Source organism: Dendropsophus ebraccatus, chromosome 6 (genome assembly GCF_027789765.1).
Source record: "Dendropsophus ebraccatus isolate aDenEbr1 chromosome 6, aDenEbr1.pat, whole genome shotgun sequence".
Taxonomy (NCBI): Eukaryota; Metazoa; Chordata; class Amphibia; order Anura; family Hylidae; genus Dendropsophus; species Dendropsophus ebraccatus.
The window spans coordinates 134,095,363-134,117,572 of NC_091459.1; the positions used below are offsets into that span (position 1 = coordinate 134,095,363).

At 48.7% G+C, this 22,210-nt stretch overlaps 1 long non-coding RNA gene across 1 annotated transcript in view; it reads left to right on the plus strand.

Annotated features, from left to right (window-relative positions):
* Nucleotides 1-22,210, plus strand: part of LOC138794468 (uncharacterized) — a 105,896-nt gene that overhangs the window by 80,298 nt on the left and 3,388 nt on the right. The window contains exon 5 of the long non-coding RNA XR_011363450.1: nt 11,834-11,957. This is a non-coding gene — a long non-coding RNA (uncharacterized lncRNA). The remainder of the gene's footprint in view (nt 1-11,833; nt 11,958-22,210) is intronic.

Genomic DNA, 22,210 nt, shown 5'->3' on the forward strand with positions numbered 1-22,210 from the left:
TTTTAGGGGGGCAGATGGGGGTAGTGTGTGTGTAGGGGGGGTCAGATGGGGGTAGTGTGTGTGTGTGTGTGTGGGGGTCAGATGGGGGCAGTGTGTGTGTGTAGGGGGGGCAGATGGGGGCAGTGTGTGTGTGTAGGGGGGGCAGATGGGGGTAGTGTGTGTGTAGGGGGGGCAGATGGGGGTAGTGTGTGTGTAGGGGGGGCAGATGGGGGTAGTGTGTGTAGGGGGGGTCAGAAGTAATTGTACTGGCTAGGGGCGGGGTTGCAAAGATGGGGGGGGGGTTTGATGGCGGCGGCCGTGAGGGGCCCAATTCGCACCTCTGCCCAGGGGCCCATAATGCTGTTAAGACGGCCCTGCTGTGTGTGATATCCTATGTAATGTATAGTGTGCTGTGTGTGATATCCTATGTAATGTATAGTGTGCTGTGTGTGATATCCTATGTAATGTATAGTGTGCTGTGTGTGATATCCTATGTAATGTATAGTGTGCTGTTTGTGTTCTATGTATGTGTGATGTCCATACTGTGTAGTATACAAGTATATATATATATATATATATATATATATATATATATATATATAATTGTATGTAAATACATATCTATTGATCTGTCTGTATATACACTACAGATGAGACAACTTAGGGTTCAAACTTACCATAGGTTTATAAGGGTACATCCACACATACCGCATTTGCAGTAAATTTCACACTGGGAGTATCACAGTGAAATCTGCTGCTATACTGATTTCTATTACAGTCTATGGCGCTCCATTCTTCCATTCTTCCATTCCTGAGGCGGATTTTCATTCCTCTGGAAGAATGTATAGTGCCATAGACTTGTAAAAGATAAAGCAAATCATTAACTTAGATTTTCCCGGTAATGCTACTAGCGGTGCCCGGAAGATGCCAAAATGCTTCCTTACCCTGTGTTCTATGTCTTCTGTAGAAATTTAGGTGCTGAAACGGTCTAATATTTTGGCGCATGAATCAAGCAGAGAGCCAGGAACTAGTCACCTGGGCTGTGACTAGTCATGGCTCTCTGCCTGTCTGTGAGCTCTGCAGGATGACTGACAGGAAAATAGGTCGGTTAGAAGCCTCTTTTCCTGTCAGTCATATCAGAACGCATCCTTTTTTTTTTTAACGTACACAAAAATTCAGTCTACTGTGTTTTTGTGTATGTTAAAAAAACAGAAGTCAATGGAAAAACAGATCAGAACCAATGCACACGAGCATCCATTTTTCCATACATTTTTTTATCCGTTTTTTGGAAAAACATCGCAAAAAAGTAGTGTGAACCCAGCCTTAGTAAATTCAGAGGGGCCTGCTCCGGAACAAATGCGCCTCCAACTACAACAGCTGCAAACACTACAACTCCCAGCATGTACTGACAGTCCACAGCCCTCAGAATATACTGGAAGTTGAAGTAAAAATGAACAGACACCTCAAGGTGTTGTCATCTCACAAGCTATAACTTCCAGCATACCCTGAGAGCTTCATAACTGTAAGGCATTCTGAGAGTTGTAGTTGTTATTTAATGAAGCTGTGGTGTCTCTTCTCAATGGTTCCTTCAGTAGGTGTCCCCCAGTATCAGCCCTCCCAGGAGTCCAGGACACATGTTCCATATAGGGGCGCTCTGCAGTGTGTGTCCCACCCAGACCTCGCACCTCACTCAGCAGTGATTGATAGCGGCCCCCCCATTAATAGGAGGTGGGGGGGGGGGGGGGCGCTTTTCTCAGAGTCGCCCTGTTGCCAAAATGGCCTAGAAACTGCCCTGTACTCAGCCCCCACTGTGTTGTCCCCTTATACATTCCCCTCTTGTCAAGCAGATTAAAAAAAAAAAAAGAAAAAAAAAAGCTCACCAAACACCTCGTTCCCCCGTCGCAGCTCCCTTCTCTCATTTCTTCTTCTGTGGTCTTCTGTAGTTGGACTGGCCCCCGGCCGATGCTCCGCTCCCTGGGGGTGTCCCTGGAATTGCCCGGCAGCACACGCACCAGGGAGCTGTGTAGGCCGAGGCTGTTACTTCCGGCACGGGGAGTGACGCGCTCCCTGACCCGGAAGTAATTGCCCCAGCGTACACCGCTCCCTGGTGCGTGTGCTGCCGGGAAATCCCGGGGACACCCCCAGGTAGCAGAGCATCGGCCGGGGGCCTGGGAGAGGGGTGGGGAGGGGGGCCGTGGGCCCCCTTACCTGGCGGGCCCGGTCGCGGCAGCGACCACGCCCGCTACGCCACTGGATAGATAGGAGATACATAGATACATAGATAGATGATAGATAGGAGATAGATAGATAGGAGATAAAAAGACAGACGGACAGACAGGAGAGAGAGGACATAGACAGGCTTACCAGCAGGGACACATATAGGCATGGAGAGGACGCTGCACAGGGAGACGCACACAGGCTGTGCAGAGGTCACCACACAGATGGGGAAGCACGGCCTGTGCTACAGATAATGCTGAATCTGCCCACACACAGTCGCGTGTCTGATTTACGTTGAGCACAGGTTTAGAAGAAAGTCAGCAGGCAGTAAGTTGGGCAGCCGCAGCGCTTTCTCACAGAGCCCTTTACTTCACCACACACTACACTGTCGGCTCCGTGTGACAGGAGCCGATAGTGCTCTAACTGCTCAGCCCTGGCTTGATTTTTTAAATGAACGTCCTCTCCTGGTCAATATCACAGAGATGGGGTCATGCACAGCCAAATCACTGGTGCTCATGTTGTGACCTACCAAACAAGCCACAATTGCATATAAAAAAGAGAAAGTGTATGTCATAAATCACCAGGCACACAACTATATGTTCAAAAATATATAAACATCATCTTTATTAATATATTAGTACATACAGAAAACAACCCTACCCAAACCCAAAAATATTAAAAACACTTAAAATACCCAAAGGAATATCCAGGAGGGACCCTAAACCAATACATGGGGTCCCTACCTCCCCTCACTCAGTTCCAAGATATACGAACACACACTCCACAAATAACAAATGATACAAAAGTCACAAAGGAAACCAATGACTCATAATTACCAAAGTGCAAGTGTCTGTAATCAATAAAGTGCAATACACAATGTGCATATATAGTATACGCTTATGAAAGAAGTAAATAAGTCAAAAGGTTAACGAAACCAAGGTACATAAACTCTGGTGTCACCCCATGGAGTGTGGTCTGCTGAGTGGGGTCCAAAGCACCCTACACGTTACGTCCCGAACCCGGAACTTCGTCAGGGGTACGCTCTGGTTGTATAGGGTTGCTTATATATCCATAAGTAATCATCATCAATACTGTACACATGAGAAAAAATATATAACTTACATGTGGAGGAGAGTCACAAGCTGCACGTTCATGAACACACACACATACAAAATGGCGCCCACGGCGTGCACACATTAATTCTACGCATGCGCTACCTTCAGATAGTCTTCCCCATATCAAAGATGGCCTCGCGTCACCGAATACAGTACTGCGCATGCGTCGACCGCGTACCATAACACTCAGCGTTCCACCAGTGATAAAGATGGCCGCGTAGTTCCGGACCAAGACATGCGCCACATATGCTGCAATGAATTACCTCTCATTTAACCCCTAAAAATGACATATATGTTCATAACAAATATTCACCGCGTGCGCACTCATCATATAGCAAGATCTCATTTTGCAAGTAATAGAACGCCACGCACAATAACCTTGTTCACGTCAAGAAATTTAGTCAGTAAAGTAGCAGCACCAAGATCTAAAGCTGAAGCAAGAGGTCCATACGCATACGTGGTATCAACCCCACAGGACTTGGTTGTCCTGTAGGGAGGTAATTCACCATGTACTAATAAGGTGTATAGTCCCCAAAATACTGCAACGGCGGTGATCGGCGCTTATATACTAATCACTGTGCTACACAAAAGTCCCCACATAAATATTTCATAGTATCATAATGGTAGAGTTTATGGCCAAAATACAACACTCCTATATACTACGTCCTCATGATAAATTGAACGACCCATATACATTCGTAAGTATAATTTTTAAGCAGTCATCACCTGCACAAAAAATCCATACATTGTAGGCATTTGTTATATCTTAAACACACGGATATGACACCACATACACGCATTTCTTCCAAGAAATGAAGTTTAAGTAGCGGTGCTCACATCCAAAGGGTAGAACAGAAGGTCCTTGTAACATGTGCAACTAACATCCAATAGAATCAAAAAGAATTATTTGTATATATAATAGATGTGTATACCTCCACAAGCACAGCGGACCTACAGCGACTCTCCTCCACATGCGACCACAAGTAGTACATCCATATACAAAAAAATGAATAAACAATAATAATATAACAATGGATAACTACGTAAGGCACTATAGTCAGGCAACAGCTTATCAAGAAATCTTCGAGAATATGTTGGATAAACAATTATGAACACAGCTCCAATAATCAGAGTCCAGCGTCTAACATCAATTCGGCTCTCGTAATAGGAGTCCCATAAAAGTAAAATGGTTCTGATGACAAGGGCCTGGTCACATAACTTCTTCATAGTCCTCTCCTGGTCCCTGATGCCTCCTGCCGTACCCCCTCAACCTGCGGCACCCTGCTCTAGAGGGAGGACAGAGGGTCGGTGCTGGCTAATGTTACATCATCTCAGGGGACGGGGGGCCTCGGGGGGGGAGGGGGGGGGGGTGCTGTTGATGCGCTGCGAGAGGCGCTGTTGATTTGGTGAGTTCGGTGAGTTTGTGTGGTGCCCAGCCTGCCTGGTCCTGGAATTGGCCCTGGTCAGGATACACAGAGCCTGGTGGTTTGCTGTATATGAGGCTGCATGGCCATATAATGCACAATATGCAGTATAGATATATAGTTTTATTATTGTTCTGGGTTATTCAGTCAGACTCCTGGTGGTGGCATTCCAGTCTTTCATGTGACAGTATTAGTGACATGTCTATAGAGCAGGATCACACCCCATACAGTAAGGCCAGGCCTTGTATTATTGCCCCTTTGGCCCTTTCAGCCTCTGTATAAAAAGACTGTAATGCACAGACAGCTGTAATAGCCAACATCCCATCTTCACCTGATATCAAAGAAGATTCTCAGACTTATTGTCCATTAAATGCTATTTATTACATGATTATTACATGAAGCCATACCTGCCAAGTGTCCCTCTTTTGGAGGGACCAGGGATGCACGATGCACCGAAATATCGATACTACTATCCATATTTCAGGCAAAAAACCTGTGTCACAGGTCACAGCAGCACAGAGGATGTCAGGAGAGGAGGGTGCTGATCTTATAGGGGAGGTCACAGCAGCACAGAGGATGTCAGAAGAGGAGGGTGCTTATCTTATAGGAGACTTTACAGCAGCACAGAGGATGTCAGGAGAGGAGGGTGCTGATCTTATAGGAGAGTTTACAGCAGCACAGAGGATGTCAGGAGAGGAGGGTGCTTATCTTATAGGGGAGTTTACAGCAGCACAGAGGATGTCAGGAGAGGAGGGTGCTTATCTTATAGGGGAGTTTACAGCAGCACAGAGGATGTCAGGAGAGGAGGGTGCTGATCTTATAGGAGAGGTCACAGCAGCACAGAGGATGTCAGGAGAGGAGGGTGCTGATCTTATAGGAGAGGTCACAGGGTCACAGCAGCACAGAGGATGTCAGGAGAGGAGGGTGCTGATCTTAGAGGGGAGATCACAGGGTCACAGCAGCACAGAGCATGTCAGGAGAGGAGGGTGCTGATCTTAGAAGGGAGATCACAAGGTCATAGCAGCACAGAGGATGTCAGGAGAGGAGGGTGCTGATCTTACAGGGGAGGTCACAACAGCACAGAGGATGTCAGGAGAGGAGGGGACTGATTCTATAGGAGTGGTCACATGGTCTCAGAGGATGTCAGGAGAGGAGGGTGCTTATCTTATAGAAGAGGTCACAGCAGCACAGAGAATGTCAGGAGAGGAGGAGGGGCTGATCTTATAGGGGAGGTCACAGGGTCCCAGCAGCACAGAGGATGTCAGGAGAGGAGGGTGCTGATGTTATAGGAGAGGTCCCAGCAGCACAGAGCATGTCAGGAGAGGAGTGTGTTGATGTTATAGGGGAGGTAACAGCAGCACAGAGCATGTCAGGAGAGAAGGGTGCTGATGTTATAGGGGAGGTCCCAGCAGCACAGAGCATGTCAGGAGAGGAGTGTGTTGATGTTATAGGGGAGGTAACAGCAGCACAGAGCATGTCAGGAGAGGAGTGTGCTGATGTTATAGGGGAGGTCACAGCAGCACAGAGCATGTCAGGAGAGGAGTTTGCTGATCTTATAGGGGAGGTCCCAGCAGCACAGAGGATGTCAGGAAAGGAGCCTGCTGATCTTATAGGGGAAGTAACAGCAGCACAAAGGATTTCAGGAGAGGAGGGTGATGGTCTTTTATTAGGCCCCGCCCCCTTTCCCCCGTCAGGATTCATTAAGAGGCGCACGCCTCTTAGTGAATCCGGTTGGCCGGGCGCTCAAATCTGTGACCGACATACGACATCTACACCTGCTTCCAGCAGGTGTAGATTTTGATCATGAGGCGCGGAAGGAGGACACTACCACACAAGCTCCACCAGCCCGCCCATCGGGGAGCGCGGTGTACGGGAGGAGTACGACAGGAAGAACGGGACTGGCAGCGCAGCGATGCAGGATGGAGGTCCCTCCTCCAACCTGTACCAGTGCAGTTATTCACCCAGGAGATCCCGGGTTACTTGTATTCTGCTCACATCGGGGATGTGTGCCGCACTGCACACACAACAGCCCGGAACTTAGTGTGGGGGAAGGAGGGAAAGCACCGGGATGATGTGACCTGTACAGGCCCGCTTCTGCCATGAGGCGGAATGAGCATTCCGCCTCAGGCGGCAGATTTTGTGCTCCTGCAGGGGGCGGCATAATGTTACTCTGCTGTCATTTTTGTTAAGTTTCACTTAACAAAAATGACAGCAGCCGTGCAGCAGCTCACCTGTCCATAGCCGGCCCGCCGCCCGCGCTCACGCGCTCCACACGTCCTGATGGGCTCCTGCGACGTCACTCAGCAGCACTCCTGGGTTACTTGGCTGTGGTGAGTGGCCGGAGTCGTCGGTGTTCGTGCTGCGGCGATCGCGTCTCCGTGGGGGGTTCGGGGCCTGCTGCGGGTGGGTGCGGGGGTTCGGGGCTTGCTGCGGGTGGGCGCGGGGGTTCGGGGCTTGCTGCGGGTGGTCGCGGGGATTCCGGGCTTGCTGCGGGTGGGCGCGGGGTTTGAGGCCTGCTGCGGGTGGGCACGGGGGCTCGGGGCTTGCTGCGGGTGAGTGCGGGGGTTTGAGGCTTGCTGCGGGTGGGCGCGGGGGTTCGGGGCTTGCTGCGGGTGGGCGGGGGGTGTTCGGGCGCTAGTGAGGGGGCGGCCGCCTGAGGTTTGCCTCAGGCGGCAGAGACCCCAGAATCGGCCCTGGACCTGTATATAAGCTTCATCCCGGTGACTCTTCCACCCTCCCTCTACTCTCGCCAGAGCTGCTATCCTATGTGCAGCCGCTGCTGGAAGAAGAGGATGCGGCTCCTGCTGACCCGGCTGTCCTAGCAGTGGTGGCCCTCTTACTGGTAGCCATGTAGCCAGCACTCCATTTCTGTGAGCCTGTGATGGATAGGAGACCTCCGAGCACATGGAGAAGAGCCTGGCTGTTTGTGGTGTCCATCACCGCAGCCTCAGGGGAGATTCAGCATGGGCAACACAGTGACTTCTTATGTGTCCCCACTCCCTGGACGCCAGTCCTAAACTAAGGCTGTGCCCGCGGAGTGGTGGACCTGCCAGATCAGTACCAGGTACACAGGTAGTAAAAGTTATGCAAACTGGAAAGTCACAGCTTGCAGAGCTACAAACTGTGGCTCTCAGGTTTGCATAACTACAACCACCATCTTATGCCAATTATAAGGCATGATGGTAGTAGTAGTAGTATTTCTTCACTATTCCACAACTAGGTACAGGGAGGCAGGGAAGTAAGAATAGCTAGGGATAGAGGGCGAAGAGTGGGTGGAGATTGAAGTGGGAGGGAGACTTGAGTGTAGTGAGGCATGCTGGGAGTTGTAGGCACTGACAAGTATTTAAATAGGAAGAACAAGCTGCAGGAATCAGCTGTAAGATATCAGTGTGTGGTGGGCGGTGACAGCAGCCAGACTGGGCATAAAATAGACAGAAAGGAAGCCACTATTGAGTCCTTAAAGGAGTTATCCAGCGCTTCAAAAACATGGCCACTTTTCCCCTACTGTTGTCTCCAGTTTGGATGGGGTTTTGAAACTCAGTTCTATTGAAGTAAATGGAATAATTGCAAACCGCACCTGAACTGGAGACAACAGTAGGGGGGAAAGTGGTCATGTTTTTGTAGCGCTTGATAACCCCTTTAATGTGCACACTTGCTTGCCCTGTATAACGGTTTCCTGGACGGGGAACGAATCCCTGAGAGGATGCTGGACTCCTATATCACAGTGATCCCTAAACCGGACAAGGATCCCACTGACTGCGCAAGCTATCGCCCTATATCCCTCCTAAACGCTGATCTAAAAATTTTTACCAAATTACTGGCAAACAGGCTGGGGGCCCTTCTGCCGAGTCTTATTGATAAGGACCAAGTGGGCTTTGTGATTAACCGACAGGCGGGGGACAATACAAGGAGGACGATAGACATAGTAGAGATCCTTAATAGAACTAAGTCTTCGGGTCTTCTGCTCAGTCTTGATGCAGAAAAAGCCTTTGATAGGCTAGGCTGGCCGTTTCTTGAGGCCACTTTATCTGCTTTTGGTGTCTCTGGACCGTTTCTTGCGGCCGTCTCGTCCTTGTATTCTTCCCCCTCAGCCGAGGTCCGATTGCCACACGCCATGTCTCCGCGTTTACAAATCCGGAATGGGACTCGGCAGGGATGCCCCCTGTCCCCTCTACTATTCCTGCTGTGTATTGAACCCCTTGCCACGCAGATTAGACTCAACCCTGACATCCAGGGGGTCGTTGTCCGGGATAGGGAATTCAAATTGTCCCTGTTTGCGGACAACATCCTGCTGACTGTACGCAATCCCCTGACGTCCTTGCCCTGCCTACATAGCCTTTTAACTACTTATGGAGAACTGTCTGGATATAAAATAAATACTACAAAGACTGAAGCCCTCCCAATAAGCCTCCCCCCTAGACAATTAGACAACTTGAAGGCGAGTTACCCCTACAAATGGAAAGATCACAGCATCAGCTATCTAGGTACCAACATTACCCCATCGTTTTCATCGTTATTTCGACATAATTTTACACCACTCTTCCGTGAAGAGACTGCTCTCCTGTCTAAGTGGACTGCCCTCCCCCTGTCCCTGATGGGCCGAGTGGCGGCGATGAAAATGTTCATTCTCTCGAAATTATTGTATCTGTGGGAGACACTGCCAATTCCTAACTCCAAAACTTACCTGAAAAATTTCCAGAAGTTACTAATGAAATTCGTTTGGGGGAATAGGCGTCATCGTATCTCTCTACCAATAATGATGACCAAAACCACTGCAGGAGGGCTCGGGGTGCTTGATTTACAGAAATATTACTGGGCGGTCCACCTTAGACGCATACCAGCATGGTCCTCCCTGCTCCCTTACACAAAATGGATGTTCCTTGAACGGCTTTGGCTAGCCCCTCATCACACTAGTAGCCTTCTATGAAACCCTGTGCAACCTACCACTGAGAGGGATCTGCTGGGTCCCATGCGCCTGACGATCCGGGTCTGGGAGGAGACAAACACTTTATCATCCCTCAAAACACCACACTCTCTCCTGTCCTCTTTCCTATATAACCCATCTATCCCGCTGAGTATGCTGGCGGAAGAGATAGACCCTTGGTTGCAAGCAAAATTATTTCACTACGCGGATGTGGTGGACCCCCTCCAGAGGTCTCTCCTCCCCTTCCAGAAATTCAGGGAAAAATTTTGTCTCCCCCTCCGAGCATTTGGCTTCTATGAAGCTATAGCTCAATATAAGGCGATAGTGTGTCCGACGGATAGGTTCCCCAAACCCTCCCCATTTGAATGGCTATGCAAGACAAGTGCTTCCAGCAGTGGCTTAATCACATCCATTTATGACATGCTTACTCGGTCGCCTGACGCAGAGCCCATCAAATTCTCCTATATGACCAAATGGGAATCATACTTACACAGAGAGCTGCCTTATGAGGTGTGGCAGGTGGTGTGGTCGCAGGCATCGAAGTCATCCCAATGTGTTAGTTACAAAGAGAATCAGTATAAGATTTTGATGCACTGGTACCATACCCCAGACCTATTGCACAAGCAGTTCCCTCAGGTGGCAGACACTTGTTGGCGATGTGAGACGCAGAGAGGTACCCTGTTCCATGTCTTTTGGGAATGCGAGAGGTTACAACATTACTGAAGGGAGGTAAAAGAGGTGGTTCGAGCTGTACTTGGGACAGACATCCCGCTTGACCCGTCGGTATATCTCTTGAACATCCCCCCTAAGACCCTTGGTAAAAACTCCTCTCGGCTTCTGTTACATATTTTGACTGCAGCAAAGTGTGTCATAGCGGCAGCCTGGAGGTCCACGGCATCCCCCCCACGACAGGCATTTATAAATAAGCTGCTGGATGTAAGGAGAATGGAGTACCTTTCTACCCTCAACAAAAACACAGTCGAGAAATTTAACCAGATCTGGGATCCATGGGACGCTCTGTACACTAGACCCCTTCCCCCCACCCTAATGTGTTACCCCACGTTTTTTGGTTTTGTGTGTTTGGTTACAGTTTAATGTTCATAGTTGAGGCCTACTCGAGACATGCCTATTGGATACCATGCTATACTTATTGTATGCTAGAATTTGATGTGCAATCTTCCTACACAAGGCCCTGCGTCTCTTCCAGTTCCGATCTTCTTGGAAAAACACTGAGGAACCCTATCACTGTGGAACTTTCGCAGGTGGCTGTTTTAAAATGGTGTGGATGTATACTGCTGCAATGTATTGGTATGTGCTCGAGATACCCTGGTGGTCTTGTTATTTTTATAATAATGGAAAAATCTTATAAATAAACAGTTTACAAAAAAAAAAGGAGGTCACCCCTCGTGCTGGGGTGACAGGCTCCTGACTCCCCGTTACAGCCCCCTATACTCACCTGATCCCTCCGGGTCCCGCTTCCTGATCCGGTCGGGTCACGGAGATATCAGCTCCCTAAGCCCGGCGCGCGCGCTCACAGGAGAGTCCGATGCTCATAGAGAATGAATGGGGAGTCTGATGCTCCGTCATTCTCTATGGGCATCGGACTCTCCTGTGAGCACGCGCGCCGGGCTTCGGGAGCTGATATCTCCGTGACCCGAACAGATCAGGAAGCGAGACCCGGCGGGATCAGGTTGAGTATAGGGGGATCTAACAGGGGGTCGGGAGCCTGTCACCCCGACACGGTGGGTTACAGGTCCTCTTTAAGCTTTCTAATTGTAAGCCCATAGCAACCAATCACAGCTCAGCTTTCATGTTCCCAGAGCAATGTGAGAAATGAAAGCTGAGCTGTGATTGGTTGTTATGGGTCTCTTGCTATAAAACAGCACAATACATTTCCCTTAGGAGCCCGTAGCAACCAATCACAGCTCCCCTTTCACTTTACCAGGGCAAATAATATGTGAAAGCTGAACTGTGATTGGTTGCTATGGGCCTCTTGCTATAAAACCGCACAATGCATTTCCCTTAGTAGCCCATAGCAACCAATCACAGCTCCCCTTTCACTTTACCAGGGCAAATAATACGTGAAAGCTGAGCTGTGATTGGTTACTATCTGGAAACAAGGACGCTGTGTGATAAATCTACCGAGACCCCAACGGGTGTTTTTGTCTTGGCAGCGTATACTCCTACAACCAGTGGCAGAGGGAAGAGCTGGAGAAGGAGAGTGACCAGCAGGGGCGCTCCTGTGTGCCGTCCACCATGGTTGTAGTTCCCCTTTCCTCCTCACCTCACACAATAACGGTGAGTACGGCTGCGCGGCCATCTTTGGGGGGGCAGAGCTGACAGGTACAGTGTAAGAGAGGTGGTGTATGGTATTTTTAGTGTTCCACATTATAATTTTTACACACTTACACCCTTGGACGCCGTGCTCCAATGTATAGTGACATAAAAAATTCTGGTTTATAATAAATTCCCCCTATGTCTATTTTCTTAACAAGAAGAACACATTTTTTGCAAAAAAAACACATTTATTTAAGTTTTTAAATCATTCGCTGTCGGCTGTAAGGATGTCCCTCGGAGCGTGCTGTGGTGGTGGCGGCGGGGAAGCCGCTGAGCACTTTCTTGGAGATGATGGCCAGGCATTTCCTCAGCTCCTCGGTACTGGTGAAGCATCGCAGGATCAGTCTGATGCTCTGTAGGAAGCCGATCAGCATCCTGCTGGTGGTTGTAGTCCAGGACAATGTCGCACTCGCTGTGATTGCTTGCAGATCGCTGATGCTGATGGTGGAAATCCACGTGATCCGCTCACCGGCAGTAGTAGTGGTGATCCAGGTGGCTGTGGTCATCCAGATCTCCAGGAAGCTGGTGAGGGTGGTGGTCCAGATGATCAGATCTCTTGTGCTGCAGATCCAGGTGATGAAATCACAGGCGGTGGTGATCACACTCACTGGCTCTACAGCAGCTGTGATCCAGGTCAGCAGGTCACTATTAGTGAAAGTTCAGCTCAGCAGGCGGCTTGTGGTGGATATCCAGCTAAGCAGGTCAGTGAAGGTGGTTGCTGCACTTTGGAGATGGCTGGTGATGGAAATGAGGTCACAGGTGGTCATATTCCAGTTGGGCAGGTCTCCAATGGTGTTGTTTGGACTCTGCATTTTGATGGTGCTGGAGTTGCTACGCTGCAGGTTGATGGTGGTGGAATTTGGTCTCTGCAGGTTTGTGGTAATCTTCCAGCTGGGCTGCTCTCTGATGTAACTGTTCAGCCACTGCAGGCCCCTGATGATGTTGTCCGATTATTTTAAATAATTCGCTGTCGGCGGTAGGGATGTCCCTCGGAGCGTGGTGTACTGGTGGTGGTGGGGAAGCTGCCGAGAACTTCCTTGGAAATGATGGCCAGGCATTTCCTTAGCTCCTCGGTGCTGCTGAAGCATCGCAGGATTAGTCTGATGCTCCGTAGGGCGCCGATCAGCATCCTGCTGGTGGTGTTCATCCAGGATAACGCCTCACTCACAGTTATCAGCCAAGCACACCTGTTGCAGCGGCTGGTCAACAAAGTGAGTAGCTGGAGGGTTGTGGCAACCCACACCAGCTTCTCACTTATGCTGCTCAGGATGGCTTGTAGATCGCTGGTGGTGATGGCAGACATCCACGTTATCAGCTCACCGGTGGTAGTGGTGGTGATCCAGGTGGCTGTGGTGGTCCAGATCTCCAGGAAGCTGCTGCGGGTGAGGGTGGTGGTCCAGGCGATCAGGTCTCTGGTGCTGTAGATCCAGTTGACGAAATCACAGGTGGTGGTGATCACGCTCACTCGCTCTATAGCAGCTGTGATCCAGGTCAGCAAGGCGCTGTTACTGAAAGTCCTGCTCAGCAGACGGCTGGTGGTGGATAGCCAGCTGAGCACATCACTTACAGCAGATAACCAGCTGAGCAGGTCAGTAAAGGCGGTTGCTGCGCTCTGGACATGACTGGTGATGGACATGAGCTCACAGTCGGGCAGGTCTCCAATGGTGGTGTTTGGACGCTGCAGGTTTCTGGTGGTGTAATTGGGCCTCTGCAGGTTGGGGGTAATCTTACAGCTGGTCTGGTCTGTGATGGTGCTGTTTGTCCACTGCAGGCCCGAGGTGATGTTCTCCCAGCTGAGCGGGTCGCTGATGGAATTGCCCCAGCTCAGCGGGTTGAAGAAGGGTTCAATCATGCTGAGTGGTTGTCTGGTGGAAAGACAGCCCACCAGGATTGGAACCAAATAGTAAAGGAGGTTGCCAAAAATGGCAAGCTCCCTCTCAATCCTCTCCTCTCTCTCCATGGATTGATGAAAAAACACTAGAAATAACTGTCAGTATACACAGGCAGAAAGCAAGGTAATACCAACAGTGTGATCGCTAGTGAGTCCCTAAGAACAGAGAATCTGGGGCTCTGCACATTCTTTTATAGGGCCCTTGCATGACATCACCAATTATGTCACTTATGTGATGTCACTGCTTGTCATAGTGATGTCATGAGCATGCCCGGGCACGTTGTCAGGTTGTCAAGATGGAAGTTGTTGTTTTAGGTTGGAGCACATTGCACTGCAGTCTATTAGCCATGTCACCCACTGTACAATGTCAGATGTGTATTACACAGAGCAGGAGTCCCAGAGGCAGGAGAGGGAGCATGGGGCTCCTGCCAGCCGTCTATTCAGTTGCTGATACATCTGAGTAGGGAGAGAGAGCAGCCTGGTCTCCATGGCGACCACTGCAGCCCCTATAGCTACACCACTGGGCATCTGATTACCGGTGGCAGAAGTAATTGGATGCAGCCCTAGACCATAGGTTGTATCTATGTTTTCCAGGTCTCCCTAGGGCGGCATCCAACTTCTTTAGCCTCTGGTATTCAGATGCCGGATGATGGGACCCGAGCATGCTCCAGCGGTGCTCATCTCTACTGACCACATAAGCTGGCTGCACTTTATTCTCTCAGTTGTCAAGAGACTTGTGTTCTTGGAATTGGTGGTGGTCCTAGTGGTCAGACTCCCACCCATCAGCTTTTGACTCTTGATGTTGAGGATACACCTGTATTTTTGCTCAGTATTTTTCGACAGTATTTTGCAACCAAAACCAGGAGTTTATTGAAAACACAGAAAGGCTATGTTCACACACTGCTGAAATGGAGTGGATGGCCGCCATTTAATGGCAGATAACGGACGTTTTTATATTAAACAACAGTACTTATTTGTCATTAACCCCTTAACGACATCGGGCGTAAGTATACGCCACCGCAGGGTGGGCTTTAACGCAAACGGGCGTATACTTACGCCCGATGTTTCCCCGATCGCTGTGTGTTCACACACAGCGGTCGGGGAAGATGGCCTGCTATAATGTATAGCAGGCCATCTCTGCTCGTCGGCACGGGGGGGTGATTAACCCCTCCCGTGCCGAAGATCGCTGCTATATGCTGATCTATACAGATCAGCATATAGCAGCTGAAAACAGCTTTCCGGGTCATCTTTTACCCGGTGACCCGGAAAGCAATGTCCCCACCAAAGATGGCGCCGATGCCACCCCCACGATCGCCGTGATAGGCCGGCCGGCCCATCATGGCGGTCAAACTGTAAAAAAACAGTTTTGTCGCGTTCTGCACCCCTCAGCTAGGTAGCTGAGGGGTGCAGAACAGGTGTGTGTGGTGCAGGTGTACCATACTCACCTGATCTGGGCGTCCGGAGCGACGATCTGCGGTACGCGCCGTCCTTGCGTCTTCTTCGGGTCACTTCCGGGTTTGGTCATCCAGCGTCGGAAATCTTCGTAATCGCTCGGGTCCTCCTGTTCGGCGGGCCTCGGTAATCTCCGGCAGCGTCGCTCTGCCGCCCCCTAGCGGCTGATCAGTGCATATCATTCACTGATCAGTTGCTTTGGGTTAAAAAGATTTTATTTTATTTTTTCCAATTTTTTTTTTTTCCTTTTTGTGCGCCCTAACGCTGCTGAGTGCTGATCAGCATTGCCTTTAAGTGCGCCGCTGATCAGCAACTCCTCCTTTTTGGCGTAGGGGCGTTTGTCCCCCCTATATCCTACCGCCACTGGCTGCTGATAAGTACTGCACATAAGTGCGGCATTTAGCAGCAGCTCCATTCTTGGCAAAGGGATATTTTTTCTTACTGTCAAATAAACACGTAAAAAACACTACACTACATGAAATAAAGTTTTACACTACACCACTACACATTTACATACCCCATATACCAATCCCCGTATAAAGATGGCCCCCAAGGTGTTTTCGGTGTCGGACGCATACGTTATTATTGCTTACGACACCGAAACAGCCAGTGAGGATGAATGGGGGGATCCTTCGTTCCTCCATTCATCCTCATCATCCTCATCATCCAGTGACGTGTCTGGGGGTAGCGTAGCGTACGCTGCCCCCCCAGACACGTCTTTTCCGACAGAACCATCCCAATAAGAGATCACGGTATGGTGTGAAATTCTACACACTCTGTGAGAGTACCTCAGGGTACACTTACAGATCCAGGGTACGTGCACACTGTGGAATGGCGAAGGATAACCCTTCGTGCATTCCGCAGCTGGCACCCGCCGGCGGACTGATGCGGGCGCGCGTCTCTACCCGTGTCATAGACTCCATTCTATGCACAGGCGGATTCCGTCGTCCGTCCAAAGAATGAACACGTTGGACAGAGGGCAGAATCCGCCCGTGCATATAATGGAGTGTGACACGAGCGGAGACGCGCGCCTCCATCAGTCTGCCGGTGGGTGCCAGCTGCGGAATGCACAGAGGGTTATCCTTCGCCATTCCGCAGTGTGCACGTACCCTTAGAGTGTATGAAGGAAGGGACACCCGAATCCAGCCCCCAGATGCCCCCCCCCATCCTCTGAGTTAGTGGGGAGATCATTCGGGAACTGATCTTCCCACTGCTGCATAAAGGTTACCACCTGTACGGGGATAACTTTTATACCAGCACCCCCTCTTCTGGTCCCTCGCTGCCTGAGCTACTGTAGCTTGCAGCACGATCCGAACATATCAGAAGCAGTAATAAAGCCCTAATATTTAGCAGCCATAGAGCGGCCCCAGCGCTTCTGGATATGAAGGACCCCACCTCTGGATCAACACAGGTTGAATTTGATGGACACCTGTCATTTCCAACCTTATAAACTAATAATTGGCCTAATACCCCCAAATAAATTAGAATTGTCCCTTTTCCCCAGCTAAATAGATATGGCCGCCATTCCCATTAGAGGATGCCATGATGCAATTACAAAGCCTCTGTGCGGCCAGGACAGTAGAAACACCCCAAAAGTGACCCCATTCTGGAAACTACACCCCATAAGGAATCTAACGAGGGGGGCAGTGGGGATATGGCCCTCTGGTGACGGCCACATTTGGGCCGTGAAAATGAAAAAAATTTATTTTTTATTTTCATGGCACATGTTCCACTTATGTGCCCGTCACCAGTGGGGTCCATATGCTCACTGTACCCCTTGTTGGATTCCTTATGGGGTGTAGTTTCCAGAATGGGGTCACTTGTGGGGGGTTTCTACTGTCCTGGCAGCACAGGAGCTTTGTAATTGCAACATGGCCTCCATCCTCCATTCCAGCCTCTAAATGGCGCTCTGTCCCTTTGGTGACTTGCCCTCTGCCCATATGGCACATTATGCCCACATGTGGGGTATTTTCGTACTCAGGGGAAATTACCCTACACGTTTTGTGTTCACTTTCTTTTTTAACCCCTTGTGGAAAAGGAAAAAATCAAGGCTAGACCAACATTTAGTGTAAAAAATGTTTAATTTTTACACTAAATCATTGATCTTGTCTTGATTTTTTCATTTTCACAAGGGGTTAAAAGATAAAAAAACACTAAATGTGTAGAGCAATTTCCCCTGAGTATGGAAATACCCGACATGTGGACATGAAGCGCCATGCCGGTGCAGGGTAAGCCTCCAAAGGGAAGGAGCGCCATTTGGCTTTTTGAGGCTGGATTTGGCTGGAATGGATTTCGAGGGGCCATGTTGCATTTAAAAGGCCCCTGTGTTGCCAAGACAGTTGAACCCCCCTACAAGTGACCCCATTATGGAAACTACACCCCTTAGGGAATGTAACAAGGGGTGAAGTGAGCATATGGACCCGACTGGTGACGGGCACAAATGTGGAACAATATGGCGTAAAAATGAAATATTACATCTTTTACACTATAATGTTGGTTTAGCCTTGTCGCATTTACAGAGCCCTCGTGCTGCCAAAACACTGGAAACCCCCCACAAGTGACCCCATTCTGGAAACTACACCCCTCAAGGAATCTAACAAGGGGTGCAATGAGGATATGGACCCCTTGATGACGGCCACATTTGTGCCGTGAAAGTGAAAAAAATGAAATTTTTCCCTTTCACGTCACATTGTTCCACATTTGTGCCCGTCACCAGTGGGGTCCATATGCTCACTGAACCCCTTGTTAGATTCCTTGAGGGGTGTAGTTTCCAGAATGGGGTCACTTGTGGGGGGTTTCCAGTGTTTTGGCAGCACAAGGGCTCTGTGAATGCGACATGGCCCTTGAAATCCATTCCAGTAAAATCCAGCTTCCAAAAGCCAATTGGCGCTCCTTCCCTTTGGAGTCTCGTCCTGCGCCCGCTTGGCACTTTATGTCCACATATGGGGTATTTCTGTACTCGGGAGAAACTGCGCTACACGTTTTGTGTTTTTTTTTTCTTTTATCCCCTTGTAAAAATGAAAAATGAATGCTAGAACAACATTTTAGTGTAAAAAATTGAATTTTCATTTTTTACGCCACATTTTTCTGAAAATCTGCGAAGCACCTGTGGGGTCCAGATCCTCACCGCACCCCTTGTTACATTCCTTGAGGGGTGTAGTTTTCTAAATGGTGTCACTTTAGGTGAAGTGGTACAGTCAGAAATGACCAAATATAACGGAGGCGTTGAAAATCACTAGGCGCTCCTTTATATCTGAGGCTTGTGGTTGCGTCAAATAGCGCAATAGGGCCACATATGGGGTATTTCTATAAACTGCAGAAACGGGGCAATAATTATTGGGGTGCATTTCTCTGCTAATAGGTTTATAATTATGAAAGATATTGGATTACAATAAAATCTCTGCACAGAAAATAAAAATTTTCAAATTTCTTACACACTTCGCTTTTATTTCTGTGACTCCCGTAAAGGGTTAAAAAACTTTCTGGATGTGCTTTTGCAGAGTTTGGGGGGTGCAGTTTCAGAAATGGGGTGCTTTGTGGGGCTTTCTAACATACAGGCCCTTCAAATACACTTTGAACCTGAACAGGTCCCTAAAAATATCTGATTTTGAAATTTTACTGAAAATTTGGAAAATTGCTGCTAACGTTTTAAGCTTCCTATTGTCTAAAAAAAAAATGAAATATAGTTTAATAAATGCCGCCAACATAAAGTAGACATGTTGCTAATGCTATTTAATGTATAATTTATGTGGTATATCCACTTTCTGTATAAGCAGAAAGGTTTCAAAGTTTGAAAAATGCATTTTTTCACAATTTTTCACGTTATTTTGGTGTTTTTCATAAAGATTCGTTATGAGTATCGACTCCCATTTTACCAGAAATGTAAAGTACAATATGTCACGAGAAAACAATCCCAGAATCAGCCGGATAGGTAAAAGCATCCCGAAGTTATTAATGAATAAAGTGACACTGGTCATATTCATAAAATTTGTCTCTGTCCTTAAGGCCATTTCAGGCCCGGTCCTTAAAGGGGTTAAATGGCGGCCGTCCACTCAATTTCAGCAGTGTGTGAACTGAGCCTTTCTGTGTTTTTAATCCACTCCTGGTTTTGGTTGCCAAATACTGTCCAGAAATCCTGTGTGTGAACATAGCCATAACAGGGATACGTAAGTGATCCCAACCTAGAGCTCCCCAGAGGTTGCAGAACTACCCACAATATCCAAACAGCCTTCTTCAGTCCTGAAAGGGTTAAACTCTAAAGGAAAACCTAAGGCTTTCAGGGCATGATGGGAGTTGTAGTTTTACAAAAGCTGGAGACAGGTTGGAGAACATTTATTTATTCATGTTAACCCCTTCAGGCCACTGTTGGGTTTACATATACATTGTTTGGTTTTCCTAAAAGGTTTGTTAACAAAAAAAATATCTTTCAAATCAGCTGGTGCCTGAAAGTGCCAGAAATTTGTAATTTACTTTTTATAAAAAAAATCTCAAGTCTTCCAGTACTTATCAGCTGATGTATGCCCTGCAGGAAGTGGTGTTTGTTCCAGTCTGACACAGTGCTCTCTGCTGCCATCTCTGTCCATGTCAGGAACTGCACAGAGCAGCAGCAAATCCCTATAGGAAACCTTTTCTGCTCGCCAGACTGGAAAGTATACACCACTTCCTGAGGCACATGCAGTAGCTGATAAGTACTGGAAGACTGGAGGTTTTTTTTTAATTGAAGATGATTACAAATCTCTGGCACTTGCTGGGATCAGTGGATAGGAAAGGTTTTTTGCTTTTTTTTTTTTTTTTTTTTTTTTGGGGGGGGGGGGGGGGGGGGGGGGGGTGTTAAACTATCCCTTTAAAGCGGTCTCTCTACCTCCTAGTGAGATTGGTCCCCTAAGGTGGAGATGGGGAACCTTCAGCCCTCCGTCCTCCAGCTGTTGCACAACTACAATTCCCATCATGCCTGGACAGCCAAAGTCAGGCATGATGGGATTTGTAGTTATGCAACAGCTGGAGGGCCAAAGGTTCCCCATCCCTGCCCTATAGGTTTGATTGCAGAAGGGGGGGGAGGGGTCTGACTGCTGAGACTCTACCGATCCCGGGAATCCTGGACATTATGTGGATTTAGGTCCTTGGGTAGGAAACTCCATCTGATCTTATAGGGGAGGTCCCAGCAGCACAGAGGATGTCAGGAGAGGAGGGTGCTGATCTATAGAGGTCCCAGCAGCACAGAGGATGTCAGGAGAGGAGGGAGCTGATCTTATAGGGGAGGTCCCAGCAGCACAGAGGATGTCAGAAGAGGAGGCTGCTGATCTTAGATGGGAGGTCACAGGGTCACAGCAGCACAGAGGATGTCAGGAGAGGAGTGTGCTGATCTTATAGGGGAGGTCACAGCAGCACAGAGGATGTCAGGAGAGGAGTTTGCTGATCTTATAGGGGAGGTCACAGCGCAGTCTTTCCCAGTCCCCGCACCCAGGCCGCAGCCTCCTCACTATTTGCCTCTTGTAGCGGTACAATATTCAAAATCAATCACCTGCATGTGGAATGGCTTGGGAAAGGTTAAATGCTGCTGTGAGTTTAGAGAGTAGCAACTATACAGGTAAATTGCTCAGTGGCGGATGTTTAACTGTATAGTTGTCCTCTGAAAACTATAAGACACATACAACAAAGTATGCTTCCTGCAGCTGGATTTGCATTTGCAGACAGGTATGGCCCATGGAGCTGGATATGCTTAGCAGCCACATATTTCCCCATGTATTCAACTATCTCTCCTTTCACCTAGCCCTCACCCATAGCCACATACATGTCCTCTTGTGAGTCTCTTTGCAGCCAGCTACCTCCCTCCTTGTAGCCAGATACATGTCCCCCCTCTTTGCAGCCAGTCAGGCAATCCCTCCCCCTGTAGGTATCCAGTCTACTCACCTGGCTCCAGTACAGTTCCTAGGTGTCCTCATCTTCCTCTGTGTTCTGTGAGGGATGGGGAACATGTCCACATTTGCCCACACATCCCTCAGGTGTCCTGGTCTTTAACTCTTTTAGTCCTGCAGCTCGTGAGACACGCTGCAGTACTGAAAGGGTTAAGTGCTTCCTGCACTGACGAAACCTCTGAACAGCACACCAGGCAGCTGCCTCAGAACGGAGATTATCAGTGCAGGAGCCGATAGGATTAAAGGGGTACTCCAGCAAAAAATCTTTTTCTTTCAAACCAACTTGTTTCAGAAAGTGTTATAGATTTGTCATTTTACTTCTATTTAAAGTCTTCCCATACTTATCAGCTGCTGTATGTCCTGCAGGAAGTGGTGTATTATTTTTAGTCTGACACAGGGCTCTCTGCTGCCACCTCTGTCCATGTCAGGAACTGTCCAGAGCAACAGCAAATCCCCATGGAAAACCTTCACTGATAACCTCCAACCTATGTTCTGAGGCTGCCGGCACATTGCAGAACTCTCATGTGTCAGTGCAGGAAGCCAGTTAGACAGCTCTTCCTCCCACGTCTCCCTCAACCTGCAGCACGTATCACAGGGGGTACATATACCGCAGGTTAAGAAACCCTGTCCTAAACACACAGGGTAGGACAATTAATTAAAAGAAAAAAAATGACAAACTAAAAATTCTGCAGTTTGGCATGCCTTATGGGTGTGGTTTGTAAAAACCTGCTGCAGCAGTGTCTTACTTTGGCTTCTTCTGTCTTCTGGTGGTCTGTCCGCACGAGTGATGTCACTCATTCGCTGCAATGCTGTGGGGGGGGGGGCAGGTAGCAGTGGATGGGGCTCTAATGCTGCCCTCGGCCACAAGAGTGATTAATATGGTTAGGAGACAATGTATGCACGCCTGATTAGGAGTGCATACTGTGCAAGGGCGAGTATCAGCAATCGGCAGTACT